Source organism: Astyanax mexicanus, chromosome 3 (assembly GCF_023375975.1).
Source record: "Astyanax mexicanus isolate ESR-SI-001 chromosome 3, AstMex3_surface, whole genome shotgun sequence".
Classification (NCBI taxonomy): Eukaryota; Metazoa; Chordata; class Actinopteri; order Characiformes; family Acestrorhamphidae; genus Astyanax; species Astyanax mexicanus.
The window spans coordinates 18,274,048-18,290,096 of record NC_064410.1 but is presented as its reverse complement, the minus strand read 5'-3'; the positions used below and the strand labels follow the sequence as shown (position 1 = coordinate 18,290,096).

Genomic DNA, 16,049 nt, shown 5'->3' with positions numbered 1-16,049 from the left:
TTCACAATAAAAACTTTATTATGAACATATTCAATACAAGTTAAAACACACACCCTACTCTGAATTAACTATATTTAACCCTTTTAAGCCTGAACCATTAGCAGGAAATTCTCATTTCTGTAATTTAATTTAACTTTCTTTACAGTTATTGAAAAAACTTCGCATGAGTATATACCACAATTAACATTTTACAACAGTTCATAGCTGTGCAACAGAGGCTTTACCACACAACACCAAAGTAAACGTTCTGACAAAACTCATTAGACAGCAATATAATTAAGCAATATATTTAAGAATAATACACCTATTATGACAGTCATAAATATTCATCCCACAATGTCCAACCCTTGTACTAAAGTTAACATAATATGAATAATATTCTGCATTGAGTTCTTACACTTTAATGCTTTAAGCACTTCATGGTAATATGAATCATTTAATTGAACATTTCACTGGAAGAACTTTACTTGAGCACATATGACATTACTATTATAAAAAACACTTCCTTCCTCTCTGGTGCCAACATGCAAAATAACATGTTTTACACATTTTAGCAATATTTATAAGTCATTAATTATTTAGGGTAATTGTGAAACACTATGAAACCCAGGATATTGTCTTTAGATACTTACACCATTGCAACTCTAATCCAAGGGCAGAGAAAAGTAAGAATGCAGTCTGGATCAGTTTGTTCACACAGAAGGTTAAAAAGGTACACTAGGTAGGATTTTCTTGATTTATAATTTTTAAAGAAGTAAAATATTTCAGCTTCAAAATCACTGTTTAACTTTAAGAGCTGGATGTAACCAACACTCACAAGAACTGCATTTCTTTTGAGAACTATGAACTGCTTTATGGTACTATAGCTCCAACAAGTACTACAAGATTTTTTCAAAGCCACTGGCAAACGCGGCTTTTCTAAACCTACAGCTAATTTCATAGACTGTAATCACTAAAACTGGTTGTAAGTGAGAAGTACGCCTCTCTCTTTCTAAAACAGATCTCCACCACTTTCCTCTGGCTCTGTCGGGTCTGGTTCAAGAACACACAATTTTATTTTCTATAAAGCTATGCCGTGATGTCTCAATATAACAAAGTAACAAATCACTATAATCGTAAAAAAAAGGCTGCATAAGTGACCTGCACAGTGCACACGTTGGTTTATATTTGCTGAATTGCAAAAACCTCTTATGGAGGCCAGGCAAGGGTCTGCGTTTTTGTTTTACTATGAGTTCATATTTGGCTTGTTTGTATTAAACGCTAAATTTGTAAGCACGTGTGCTGGCTCGGTCCTTTCAATCAAAGAGATGCATGAGTAAATTTGTGCAGGGAGAGAAAGGGGCTTAAATGTGACTTCATGACAGTTCTGTAAACTTGAATTACAGTCAGGGGAAGGCCACAAGCCAATTATTGAATAAATTCGATTCAATAAATAACTCTTTTACCCAGTGTGCCTTTAAAGTAGCGCTTAGATCAGGCCCAAATATCCAGCCCGACCCGACCCCGAAAGTTTTTCTCAGTCGATTTGGTACATTTCTCAGATCAGAATTTAAATTCTCAAAACTGTTCATTCAATCTCCACATCTCCTCCCTTGGGCACATCATAATTGCATTTCTCATTGTGTTTCACATTTTGCAAATGCGTCTGTCATTCATGCAAATGGTCATGTACAATTTTCAGCTGTTTTTTTTGCATTATCCATTGCTTGTGTCACGCTTATCAATGTGAATGAGGTATGTGCTTTTGCAGGCATTTCATTGAGTTTTGCTCTTTGCACTAACTGTTTTGAGAAATGCACTTGTGATGCCAATGTAAATCATGATGTGAGAAATGTACCAAATCGACAGAGAAAAACTGTAAAACACAAACAATGCAAACAATGATCCACTGGCCTGAACATCGATTAATTAGGCTACAAGAATGTCTGAAAGACTTTCCTCTAATCTAATAATTTAAGATGGTTTAAGTATATAACATCCTTTCTAAACAATAAATTTTCTTTATTTTAATCATACAGCCTAAGTGCAAAAAACACAAAAACAGCAATATGGCTGTGCTGTGTGATCATTCTATCTGGCAAAACTTAAAAATAAATAAATAATAATAATAAAAAAATTAAAAATTAGTTGTTACTTTGCTATACTGAGCTTGGGTTGGGCAGAGAATGTAAACTACTTTGAAGTGTCCCAAATCCGCACTTGAAAAAGTGTTTGCCCCTTCTTGATTTCCTGATTTTTTGCATGTTTTTCACACTTAAATATTTCTGAACATCAAACCAATTTAAATACTAGTCAAAGACAACACAGGTAAACACAAAATGCTATTTTTAAATGAAGGTGTTTATTATTGAGGGAAAAAAACTCTAACCCTACATGGCCCTGTGTGAAAAAGTGATTGCCCTCCTTGTTAAAACATATCGTCACTGTGGTTTCTGACACCTGAGTACACTGTCTCTAGCCACACCCATGCCTTATTTTTGCCACACCTGTTCTCAATCAAGACATCACCTAAATAAGACCTGTCTGACAAAGTGAAGTCCACCAAAAGATCCTTAAAAGCTACACGTCATGCCGAGATACAAAGAAATTCAGGAACAACTGAGAAAAAAGGTAATTGAGATCGGTCAGTCTGGAAAGGGTTATAACGCCATTTCCAAAGCTTTGGGAATCCAGAGAACCACAGTGAGAGCCATTGTCCACAAATGGCAAAGACATGGAACAGTGGTGAACCTTCCTAGGAGTGGCCGGCCCCCCCCCCCAAAATTACTGCAAGAGCGCAGCGACAACTCATCCAAGAGCTCACAAAAGACCCCACAACAACATCCAAAGAACTGCAGGCCTCACTCGCCTCAGTTAAGGTCAGTGTTCATGCCTCCACCATCAGAAAGAGACTGGGCAAAAATGGCCTACATGGCAGAGTTCCTAGATGAAAACCACTGCTGAGCAAATAGAACATTAAAGCTTGTCTCAGTTTTTCCAGAACATCTTGATGATCCCCAAGACTTATGGGAAAACATTCTGTGGGATGATGAGACAAAAGTTGAACTCTTTGGAAGGTATGTGTAAAAGAAACACTGCATTCCAGAAAAAGAACATTATACCAACAGTAAAATATGGTGGTGGTAGTGTGATGGTCTGGGGCTGTTTTGTTGCCTCAGGACCTGGAAGACTTGCTGTGATAAATGGAACTATGAATTCTGCTGTCTACCAAATAGAAACTGAAGGAGAATGTCCGACCATCTGTTCATGACCTCAAGATGAAACGATATTGGGTTCTGCAGCAGGACAATGATCCAAAACACACCGGCAAGTCCATCTCTGAACGGCTGCAGAAAAACAAAATGAAGACTTTGGAGTGGCCTAGTCAATCAGACCTGAATACGATGGAGATGCTGTGGCATGACATTAAAAAAGCTGTACATGGTGGAAAATGTGGCTGAATTACAACAATTCTGTAAAGATGAGTGGAGCCAACATTCCACCACAAGCTGTAAAAGACTCATTGCAAGTTATCGTAAACGCTTGGTTGCAGTTGTTGCTTCTAAGGGTGGCCCGACCAGCTATTAGGTTTAGAGGGCAATCACTTTTTCACACAGGGCCATGTAGGTTTGGATTTTTTTCCCCCTTAATAATAAACACCTTCATTTAAAAATAGCATTGTGTTTACCTGTGTTGTCTTTGACTAATATTTAAATTGGTTTGATGTTCCGAAACATTTAAGTGTGACAAACATGCAAGCGCGAGGGGAGCGGGAAATCCGACCGGAGTTCAGCTGCTGCAGCGAAATCTCACCATTCCTTTAAACTGTGAAACAGACTGTCCGGATTTAACTTCTACAAAACATACCGAAGAGACCTGCGCGCGCCACTGCCTGCAGTGCAGAGTGAGAGAGAGATGAGAGGTGTGTTTGAAGGAGGGGGTAATGTGTATTTAGTGTAGCTCGGTTTATATACATATATATCTTCGCCTGTCCAATCTCTCCACATTTTCCATCGTGTACATTAAAAACAAATGTTAAAATTAGATGGAAAATGACTAGCTCTGTTTTAGTTTCTGTAACAACAACAGTGTTGTTTTATTTACTAATATTTTAGAGTGTCTCTAAAAGCAGGTTTATTTTGCTTCATTATACTTATTGATAAGTGATATACACATTAAACATATTACATGTTAAATAGTTCAGTAATAAAAAATCTGTATACAGCTCTCCTGCTGTTGTCTGACGGGTTAACTGTGTGACTTGAAGTTACTAATTTGTTTTTTATATGAGTGTAAAGTCATTTTAGGCTGTAATGGCCATCTTTTTCTCTCTTTCTTTGGGAAGCAGGTTCAGAAATCCCAGCCAACAGCCAGATTATTAAAAATGTATTCAAAGTTTCAAAATAAATAGCCTATATAATGTTATTTGAAGTATGAACCACAGTTTACAGGTTAAACAAATAGAAATGCTTAGCAGTGTATGGAATCAGCTCAGAGTTAAATCCGTTATACACAATAGAGCTCTCAGGATTTGACACATTTTATAATTGAAGATTGTCAGCATTGCTGAAAGAAATGTATATTTTTTATTTAAAAACATTGTAAGATATAGGCCTACTATAATCAGTTTCACATGGATTTTTTGTTTTAATGTTAATTTCTGCACTGATATTTTAAAGACTGTAAGGTCATGAAACTATGGAAAGTGTATGAACCGTGTAACTGCCTCAGACAGCCTGTCCACAGTTTTGCGCAGATATTTCAAGTTAAAGCTGAATTCATGCTTTTAATCCCAGAAAAACACTCTTATTTACCTTTTCATGGCCTTTTAAAGGTCATTTAAATGCTTAATTGCCGTTGTTTTGCTGTTTTCTTCGGGTTTTGAGTGCTGAGCTGACTGTTCTAAACGCTGACTCTCGGTCGCGCGCGGGTGGGGGCGGGGCTGGTGACGTCACGGGTCCTGCATTGTGTAATATCACGATATATATCGCAAAAAGCTAAAACAATGCGATTTGAATTTTTTTCAATATCGTGCAGGCCTTATGCATACATCATTTCTTGTGGTTTGTGACATTTTCAATTCCGATTTGGGCCAGTTCAATGTGGGGTCTTGAAATCTGATGCAGGATAATAGCCCTCTAAAATATTTGAACTGTATATATTCTGAGGGATTCTAAAGAATTGGCCAACATGCTATGGGAGGTAGTTCTAGCCAAAAATAAAACTGAAATAAAATGGCTAAAATGAAAATGCAAATCCCTTTGACATTTTTTTGCCTGTGTGAACAGATATAAAAAACATAAACAGCCACTTCATTAAATCCACTTTGGATCTACACTCACTGCATCACTCAGCTCCACATATACTATACACTGATCATAGCACTATTGTATAGTACATTTGCATATGAATGTAATGTAGAACACCTTTTACTACTCTCATTGTCAGTTTTTAGGGAACCTAAAAACATGGTTGTTAGTCGTGTGGCCTTCTTACCACTGAACAGGTAACTTTCGCATTCACCGTTTGAGGTTATATGAAATATCACACTTCATTTGTATCCCACTTGGCATGTTAAATTGAAAATTAAGCAATTGTATTTTTAATTTTGTCATTATATTTTGGAAAAAAAAGTCAAAATGTCTTTGCATTTTCATTTAAGCCATTTCAATTCAGTTTTATTTTTGGCTGATCTGCCTCCCATAAAATGCAGCCACAGGATGTGACTGCAGCGTTAAAAGACATTAATAATAACAATAACAATAATAATAATAATAAATAAACACCTGGCCAAATAATGTGCACATTATGTGGAGTCAATAGCATGCCCCTGATGTCAATACTGTGTGATGCTGTAGATTGAGTGATCATTGTATTTTTTTTTCTTTTTGAAGACACCTCCTGTGACATAAAGCAGTGCCATCTTGCTTGGATGTAGAGTCAGGTTTTGGATCTGCAGATCATTCCCTGTGTTAGAAGAAGGAGAGAGGGGTGAAATGTTGAGTTGCATTAAAACAAAGGTAGGAGAAGTCATGTGAAGACAAAATGAGTATTACTAATTCTTACACCATTATTGCTGCACTGTCCTTTTGAAGTGGCAACAGATTTGAAATGGCTATTGACTGATAAAATAAAGGGCTATACACAAGAAACTAGTATTTCATCTACTATATTTTAAATACAATCTATCCAGTCACAGGACTAGCCAGTATACACCATGTTGCCAAAAATATTCGTTCATCCATCCAAATAATTCAACTGATGTTCCAGTCACTTCTATTGTAGAGAAGCGTACTTTACATCTTTAGTTTTCATCAGTCAAAAGGAACAGCTACAATTTTTTCTGAATCTTTTTGTACAGCGACAGTGTCCTTGTGCCACTGATTGGCCAAAGCCCCTGTTAAAAGGAACCTTACAAGTGTACTATTAGTATACTTATTTTAAACTAAAATTAAGCAAGTATGCAGTAGTATTAGGGCTGAAAGATTTTTTTTGAACGATTAATCTAATTGCAATTTTTTATCTATAAATTGCGATTGCGATTTAAAATGCAATTTTTTTTATGTCTTCTCAAGTATTTTTCAACAAACAGAAGCAATAAATCAATCTGATTAATAATAAACAAGGTCAGATTTATTTAAAGCACAGATAACAATAAAGCAAACAAATCTATGCTTTTCCTTTTCACCCTTTTTTTTAATAGAAAAATAAATAGAAAAATAGTAGGGATGCATCTGTTCTGGGTATTTTATCGAACCGTTCGGTTCGATACACCCGGATGAACCGCGATGTTGATACGCGCACTAACAAAGCGAATGAACACTTTCCCGCTGTACCGATGTGCTGAGTGCAGAGTCTCGCTGTTCAGTAGCTGTGGCCGGGTGGAGGGGCAGCTCAGCGCTTGGTGCTGATGAACGCACGTGAAGACTGGCTGCGTCCAGAAACTTTTGCTACTCGTCCTCTCCTACTCCTCCTTTCCTACTCCTCCTCTCCTACCACGGAGGAAGGTGGAGGAATCGAGGAGAGGTGAGGAGGAGGAGGAATGGAGGGAAGGAGCTGTAATTGGGGAAATGGGACAGCTGATCCCTTTTAGATAGGATGTTGACTGATGAACTGAGCCAATCACAACGCTAACTTTCAGCACGTTTCAGAACATTACTATCACACACAGCTAAAAATTCAGATATTCCAATAAAATCCTGCTTATTCTCAGACGCATTTTTGGCCGCATCTCCGGCCAGTGAAGCTGGCAGCCCTGTCTGACCTCAGCCTTATGAGGGTTTCAGTTTACTCATCAGTCCCTAAGTAAAAAATAAATATATAAATAAATAGATAAATTAAATTTTTATATATATATATATATATATATATATATATATATATATATATATATATATATATATATATATATATATATATATATTATAAATAATATATGTATATATATGTATAACATGTTACAAATAGCGTTATTAATATAGTTTTACTGAACATACAGCTTATTTAAACTATAAATTATATTACTGTTTACTGGCTGTTTAATTAGATAAGAATATAGTTAATTAATACGTTTATGACGTATGTTTGTGCGTTGCCTTGTCCATTCCCGCGTCCTCTGTGGGCGTGGATGCAGTGATGTCATTAAAAATCCTTAAAAGTCTTCCGGAGTAGCATGCTTTCATGTACCCTCATTTGGAAGTCTCCTACAGGATGATTTTAAGCGGCTCCTTTCGTCTCCTACGGTATTCGGACAGGTGACAAGATGGCGTCACAAAATCAGTTTCCGGGTCACGGAGGAGAGCAGGAGGATCGGTAGGAAAAAGGAGACACTTTTGGGGTTTCTGGACGCAGCCACTGGCTTTCAAAGCGGGAGGAGCAGTGAGTGTGTGGTGTTAAACTGCGTAGGTGTGAAGCCTTATCTTCCAAATCTGTGTGTAATTTGAGGCCCTGGCTGCTCGTTAGCTTTAGCTAAGCTAACCGCTAGGCCTTGGGTTAGTGGGTGTCTAAAACGGGTGGGAGAAAAAAAAACAGCTCCACATGAGTTCAGCCATATATGAGAGATTCTCTAAAAGTTATAAAACATGGATATAGGACTATACAAGGTGTTCCCCAAACCACTCCTGAGGTCAGTGTGCTGTTTTCTTCTAAATCTGTGTGTAATTTGACGCCCTGGCTTTCGCTAATAAGCTAAACATTAAGATCCAACACCCATTCTGTATTCATTTACTCATTTATTCAACTAGAATTATAGTATTTTCAGTACAATGTACACTCACTGCAAGCATTATTTTGTCTAGCTTTGGAGAGAGATTGAGCGTGCAGAGGAGAGAGAGACTGAGCTTAAGAAGGTAGTAGCAGATACATGCATACAACATCCATGTTCCTTTCACCAAAATTAAAATCCGTTGTGAGACAATACATTTGCATGTAGTATTGAGTTAATATGCGGAATTGCCTTTTTTCTATTTAATATTATTAAGTGTGAGTAGGAGCACCTTGTTGATTTGAAATAGAAAGGGCTAAAAACGTACTGCATGTTGGAGCTAGGTAAAATTGATATATCGAAACCGAACCGATACCGTGGCCCAAGAACCGCGATACGAACCAAACCGTGGCCACACTGTACCGTTGCATCCCTAATAAATAGCTTTTCCTTTTTACCATTTGTTTTTTTTTTTAAATAGAAAAACCAATAGATATAAAAAAAAATTACTTACTGCTCGCCAGCCAGTAACATCATAAAAAAATAAAGTGCAAAAAACTAAGAGAATCTGCTTTAACCAAGGCACATTTTGCACAGTACCTGACATTGAGCAGCATCTTCTTTTTTAAAGCCAAAGTAATCCCACACAACTGATGTGCTGCCCCAGTTTGGTATTAGACTTTCAGTTGTGTCAGCTTCTGTCGAGCCTGAAGCCATTGAGCAACAAGTTTAAGTGCGCTGTGTTGACTTCACTTCTCCCCCTCCCTTCTGCTCGTGTTTGCTCGGCTTGGCTCGCTCCCCAGTCACGTGACCAGTCAAATCGCAGCCTGTGCGGTTTAAAATATTGCGAGATTATCGCAAATGCAATTAATCGTTCAGCCCTAAGTAGTATACAAGTAGGCAGACATTGTGTTACTTTCACTTTCATATACTATATGAAAGTAATAGAAACAGCACACCAAAACCACAACTTATCCTTTATATTTGATTATCTGTACATTTCCTCCCTCATCTTAAGTTTATTTAACTGAACTGAGCTTTATATGGTTATCTGAACTATGTCGCGCGCTCCGCAGTTCTCATCCGCCTCTAGCCAGCAGTATTTTACAGCTCTGGACTGTAAATATATTTTACTCTCTCAAAATGTGACCCGGTGATTAGAAACGAATGCTAACATAGACCTTTATAGAACCGGGCATCGCAGCTGTAGAAGAGACACGAGAGCAAGGTGGCAGGGTACTATGATTTATATTTTTTATACAAAGAAAAAAAAAAAAAAAAAAAAAGCGAATTTCAGTTAAATAATAGCGAAGTGAAATAAAGTGAAATAAAATATATGTGTGTTCAGTACAAGAGCTTTTCTCTTTTATTTTTTTATTTCCAGAACTGCACTATTACACGATGTGAGGGAGAGAATAAAGGCCTCGGCATACTTCATGCGGAGACGACGTTCGCGTGGCTCTAGCGAACAATGTGATGTAATTGCGGAGAAAACTAACAGGCGCGGACGTCGCACAGGGGCTTCGTTCGCCGTGTCGTGCACATGGACGCAGTTTAAAACCCGAGAGGGTTTTTAGCACAGTGCGGTAATATTGTGACCTGCCACAGGGCAGCTTTAAAACCCGAGGCAGTGGAAAGACTGATCTTCCTGGCCTGCAACCTACAGTAGGGTAACGTATGTCTGGTGCGAAACTTTGACAGCACTAAGAGACAGTTCTGCACTAGTACTAATGGGGATTTATTGTGCCTTTCTTTATTTTGCTTTAGAGCAGAAGAATTCTCTTTTGTTGTATTATTTTATTTGTTTGGAACTGACCAAGTGTGTGCTTCTTTTAAAACAAATTGACTATTTTGTTTGAAAGATTTTATTTATTTGGAACTGATCAAAGAATTTTGTTCTGCGTTTACTTTATCCTGTAACTTTTGAACTTTTGAATATACAGGATTTGAGTGTTATATTTTGATTGATTGATTTATTTATACAGTTATATAATGTTCTAATGTTAATTTGTTGACTTCTGACTAAACAAAAATTTTAGATAACTCCCTTATTCTCTTACTTATGAGTAAAAATAAATCTTTAAGTGTGAAAGTGATTTGATTTATATTGTGATACATATCAATATCGACTGATATGGAAAACTATTGTAATAAGATTTTTTTCCCATATAGCGCAGCCCTATTGGCTACCCTCTATACCAGTAGACCTCAGCCAGAAGACTATGATGCCTGTATCTTTCTAAAATGTAAATCTCCACTAATTGTCTCTGTATTGTGTCTACTAGGAGTGGGTTTAAAAATAAAGACTCTGATTCAAATTGATCTTCAACCTATGATATATCTTTAAATCTATGGTGTTGACAGACATTGCTGTGTCAAACTCATTGTTCCTCAATGTTTCTATTAAAGCTTTAAGTCGGCACTGCACAGAAATACGGCTCCTGAATCCTCTCCCTCATATTAAAATTATAGTGTGGTAGCATAGTGTTATCAAAATTATTGGACCAAGCATTACACAAAATCTCAACTCTTTCTTTACTTACTATTATTTACTATTACTATACTTACTATTCTGGACAAAAACATTAACTTACCAGACAGCTGTAATCGAATGGCAATCTTCCAAACTCCTTAGCCGGTTGTTGTGGTCGTGGTAACTCGAAAAGGCTGTGGTGAACAATCCGTTGAACTGCTCCATCGACATTCCTGCTGCAAGGTGGGCCTGGGGCTGAGTAACAGGAGACCATGGCATTACCTTTAGAAGCAAAAACTTAAGTCTTGGGCATAAATATTACAAATCTCCTACCCTTCCAACCATCATTACAAACAGCAAGGTTTGCAGTTTTACTAAATAAAAAGCCAATGTAGAATGTAATGCACCAACAGAAGTGAGAATCATAGCAGCAATAACTGGACACAGCTGACCAAGGGACCAAGATTCAGATAACTGAGAATAGTAAGTAACCTTTTTTCTTTTTCTTCAAAATTATAAATATGTAACAAAAAAGCAACAATATAATTAGACAAGCTGGTTGTATAACATTGCTGAAAAACTGTTTCAAACACTCTTACATGCACCCCAAAATAATTAATGTACTTTTTAAGTGTTGTATTGTTATCTGTCAAAATGCTAGAATTACTAATATGCAAAGCAGGACTGGGACTGACACTGACATTCAAGACCTCATATCAAGTCTTGTCTGTGTTGATTTTTTTTTTAATAAAATCAGGTAACAGTCTTCCTCTTAAAATTTTACTGCAGTCTGTAAAATCAACTATGTGAAATAGCCAATAAAATAGAATTAATATGTATATACATATACATACACATGCATGCATGCATATATATATATATATAGAAACAGTAGAGTTGAGATCAGTTTTCGTCTGTGCTACTAAAACGCTGGTGTGTGTGTGTGTATATATATATTGTGTATATATATATATATATATATATATATATATATATATATATATATATATATATATATATATATATATATATATATATATATACACACACACACACCAGCGTTTTAGTAGCACAGACGAAAACTGATCTCAACTCTACTGTTTCTAAAAAGCATTGTCACTCCAACCATTTTCTCAATATTTAGTTGCTAATACCCTGGCAAAAATTAGTCCACAAAAAGAGGATGATGAACTAGACGCCCTTTTATTGCGTTTCGCAGTATTTTCAAATACATTTTATAAAATTTTAACCTTTCAGTTTTATCTTGCAGAATTCCCAGGGTCTGGAAAAGCTCATGTAATTCCTCTGCATAAAGGTGGTGATGCAGACTTGAATAATTATTAGGTCAATCTCAAAACTGTCACGTTTAGCAAAAATGTCAGAATCTCTAGTGAACCAGCAGGTTTTTTTCCCCACAAAATCCTGTTTTATCAGTCTGGTTTTAGAGGAGGACAGCACTATCTCGGCTACAACATTGGTTTCAAACGACCTTTATTCAGACTTGGACAACATTGTGCAGCTGTTTTTGACTTAACAAAATCAAAACAGTTGATTTTTTTTAGACAGCCTGTACCTGTTATACTTAATTTTATTTATTTATTGTTTTAGTCCTCCTCTTAGTTGTTTATTCCTTTATTACTTATATTATTTTATTTATATATTTGCATTTTTTCTTATTTTAATTTATTTTATTATTATTATTATTATTATTATTATTATTATAATTATTATTATTATTATTATATTTAAAAGTTAGTTTTATCTATTATTTTATTTATTATATTTGACTGATTTCTTATCTTAATCAAGACAACACAAAAAACAATATATCAGCAGCACAATTAACACTTTTTAATACTACTAAAATACAAGCAGGACAGATTCAAGATATGAAAAAAGGGCGGGAAAGCGAATGCACGCGCTTGCAAAGTAAAAAGCCGGTTGTGAGTTTAAGGTGGGTAAAAGTAGCGCAGAAAAAAGAAAATCACACAGTGTAGTTAATTTTATGCTCTTAAGTTACAATATTATTGTCAAAATAGTAGTATTTCGGTTAATTAAAATAAAAAACACTTTACATGTTTGGAATTAACCAAAATAGTAAAAAGCTTGAGTTAGCTTTGTGGCTAATACAGCTTAAAAAGTTAACTAGCTAGCTAGCTAGCCAGCCTAGCTATATTCATGGAAAACACTGTTAGCTAATTTAAAGTAATTATATATATATATATATATATATATATATATATATATATATATATATATATATATATATATATATATATATATATATAGAGAGAGAGAGAGAGAGAGAGAGAGAGAGAGAGAGAGAGAGAGAGAGAGAGAGTTAATTAACCTTTTTGTTTAGGTTACAATTCATAAAAGCTAGTTAGCGCTAGCTAAGCTAAGCTAACCTTAGCTAAAATAGGTGGCTAGCGTAACTACGCTAGGTGACGTTCACTTATTGTAACAAGTTAATAACTAGCTAGCTAATGCTAGTTTTACTTTGTAGCCTTAAAGTCACCTAGTGACGTTAGCCACTAAAACACAGATTTCATTTACTTTATTTTCAGTAAATAATCTTTACTTCGGGAAAGCAGAAGTAACGTTAATCCCCGACATAAAACTAAAATATTCAATAATCCAATCTGTTTAGCTGGCGTTAGCTAAGTTATTTCAACACAAATGTCAGGTTTACCCACATATGTCGGAACTTCTGAGGAGTAGTAAAAAAAAGGAGAGTTTTATTTAGGAAAACATGTTCTATCTGGTGATTCTCCAACAAGAATAGACTTTTTCTAAGCTAAGTACCAAACGCTAACGTTACCTGGCTAGTGAAACGCTGACTCCGTTAACCCTAAAGGTGCGGAATTCTAGTCCGTGGGTCGACTCCAAAAAGAAGTGGAGATGTAGTAATGTTAACAGTTAGCTAACTTATTAACGTTAGTTTTGCCTAAACCAAAAAAAAAACGCATAACGAAAACGGAACTACAGTAGTAACGCAGGCAGTATGAAAACGAAAAGCCTACTATTAACCTGCAGCTTTAAGCTATTAGCTTTAATAGCTAACGTTAATTCATAATTTAAGAAAATCTTCCCAAAAGCTCCAACCTGTCTAATGCTAGCTAGCTAGTGGTCTAAACAGCTAACCTAGCGTTAGCTAACCTAACTACAGCTTACCCGATGCTGCTACAAGCCAATATCAGTTAGTTATTGGTTGGGATCTAAATAATCATAGACTTAAACATCTTTTAAGATGAATCACTTGCTACTTCTACAACTTTGTTTTCAATAAAACAAACTCACCTCTTCTGCTCCCTCGAAAAATAATCCACATGTGGGCTGAACAACCTAACCTCTAGAACAGCTCGAAGCTGCCAACAACCGCCTACTTTCAGAGGTTTTGATTGACATCTAAACCACCAATCAAGTGCTGCAGTTTTGGCGCCGCTTGTTGAGATTTGGCGGATATGGGAGGGCAGGGCAGTCCCACTGCATATAGATATACACATAGATGCCGCAGTGACTTACGCCGCCTCAGCCGTCCGCCATATTGGATGGGTCTCCCATGTGCCCCCAAGTATATGTACTGAGGAAGGAGCTTAATACAACTATAATAATCACAACGCTACCAATTTATACCCGATTTACAACCTATAATAATCACAACTCTACCTATTTATACCCGATTTACACACTACAATAATCACAACTCTACCTATTTATACCCGGTTTACACACGGTTTGGTTTGTTATGTGTGTGTGTGTGTGTGTGTGTGTGCCATACCAGTACAAATAAATACACTTGGGGCGCATGGGACACCCATCCAATATGGCGGCGACGTGGAACGCACGCCAGCCTGTAATTCGGCGTTTATGTATATGTGTCTATGGTTCACTGCGTTGAGAGTCGCTCCCTATTACAGAAATAGTGCACTATATGGTGTGTCACTCAGTTATCACTATTTCTGTAATAGGGAGCGCACTATAGGGAGTCTGTGTACGTAATGCTTCATATTAATGGAGACATTAGAAAGGGGGCAAAAGGCACAAGCTGCATTATTTGATTGTAAACGAACCTATGTTCCGTTAGTAGGGAGTCACTTAATGAAAATAATAAAAACAGAATTGTATATGCCTGTTATTGGTTACCAATTGGACCCATCTTATTTATTTAGATATTTAAAAAAAAACAGCTAAAAATTGTTTTAATTGACAAAGAAAATGTCATAATATGCCTTGCTAATAAAATATGCAAATTACAAAAATATATGAAGAAATAGATAGTATATTTAAATTAATGAATAAAAAATTAAATGTATCAGGGTTCCCAACTAATTGATTGAAATGACTTCCATAAAGAGGAAAAATCCCATATTTCAGGTCTCCTTATAAGCTGCTGACAATCAGTTTCACCACACTCAAATTCTTCATCCCCAAAACAGCTTTAATCTCATCCCATGTACTATTTTCCATTGGCTCCAGCCCTGAATGTATTATGAAATACTGGAAATTTCATATTTTTAAATGTATTATTTGTCAAATCTTTTCATATTATTTATTCCAAATGCATTATTTCATTATTTCATTATTTCTATTAAATATACAAAATATAATTTTTTGCATTGAACATTTACAGATATTCCATTGCACTTGTTCTAATGGCTATTAAAATGTTAATGTAAACACTTTTCCTACATGTTTGCCCTTGTTATATTTACACAAAAAAGACAGAGGCAACTTTAAGTTGTTTCTAATGATATCAATAGTAAATAGAAAAACATTAACTGTCATTATCCTTAATAAAATATAATAAATAATAAATATACTTTTTAATTCAGTTTATTTTTACTGAGTGGTATTTTGTGCAGTACATTTACTGACAGTCAATTTACATACTGACAACATGACATGTCCCTGATATGGTTTAAACTAGTTAAACTATACCATAAATGATACATACCATATAACAGTGAACAGTGCAAAATAATTTATTTTGTTCTTATACATGGATAAGGGACATTATATGTTTTTTCTATTATTCATTATTAATCTTTGGATTTTGGGTTATTCTAGCACCTGAGAAATTCTTGAGAATCTCAAAACTGTGTATGATATAGTGTTACATAAACACAGATGACTCAAAGTTTTAGCACTTTGAGACTTCTTTGAAATGTAAAGAGCATTACAAATAAAATGTATTATTATTATTATTATTATTATTATTATTATTATTATTATTATAAACAGAAATTATAATTTGTATACAATTATTAAATATAAGTAATAAGTAATATGGTGTTGTTCCTCATTTACAGACTGCAGTAATAATTTTATCAACACTGACAAGGTGAGCAACACTTACATCAACTCTCTCTGCACTCTGATCAAGCATAATAT

At 35.5% G+C, this 16,049-nt stretch overlaps 1 protein-coding gene and 1 long non-coding RNA gene across 6 annotated transcripts in view; one reads left to right on the top strand and one right to left on the bottom strand.

The window, feature by feature from the left end:
• Positions 1-16,049, bottom strand: part of LOC125799438 (uncharacterized) — a 24,215-nt gene continuing 8,166 nt past the window's right edge. For 2 of the 4 annotated variants that reach the window (XR_007438398.1, XR_007438399.1), the window contains 2 exons: positions 10,777-10,937; positions 1-5,946 (listed from right to left, as the gene is read on the bottom strand). This is a non-coding gene — a long non-coding RNA (uncharacterized LOC125799438). Of the gene's footprint in view, positions 5,947-10,776; positions 10,938-13,955; positions 14,057-16,049 lie in introns of those variants that run through there. The other 2 variants (XR_007438396.1, XR_007438395.1) reach the window with 2 other exon arrangements.
• The window catches only part of LOC125799437 (uncharacterized), a 25,318-nt gene continuing 21,680 nt past the window's right edge, over positions 12,412-16,049 (top strand). Inside the window, exons 1-2 of one of the 2 annotated variants that reach the window (XM_049476144.1) lie at positions 12,412-12,609; positions 15,968-15,999. The gene's annotated coding sequence lies outside the window, so the exon portion shown is untranslated. The remainder of the gene's footprint in view (positions 12,610-15,967; positions 16,000-16,049) is intronic. The other variant, XM_049476145.1, reaches the window with a different exon arrangement.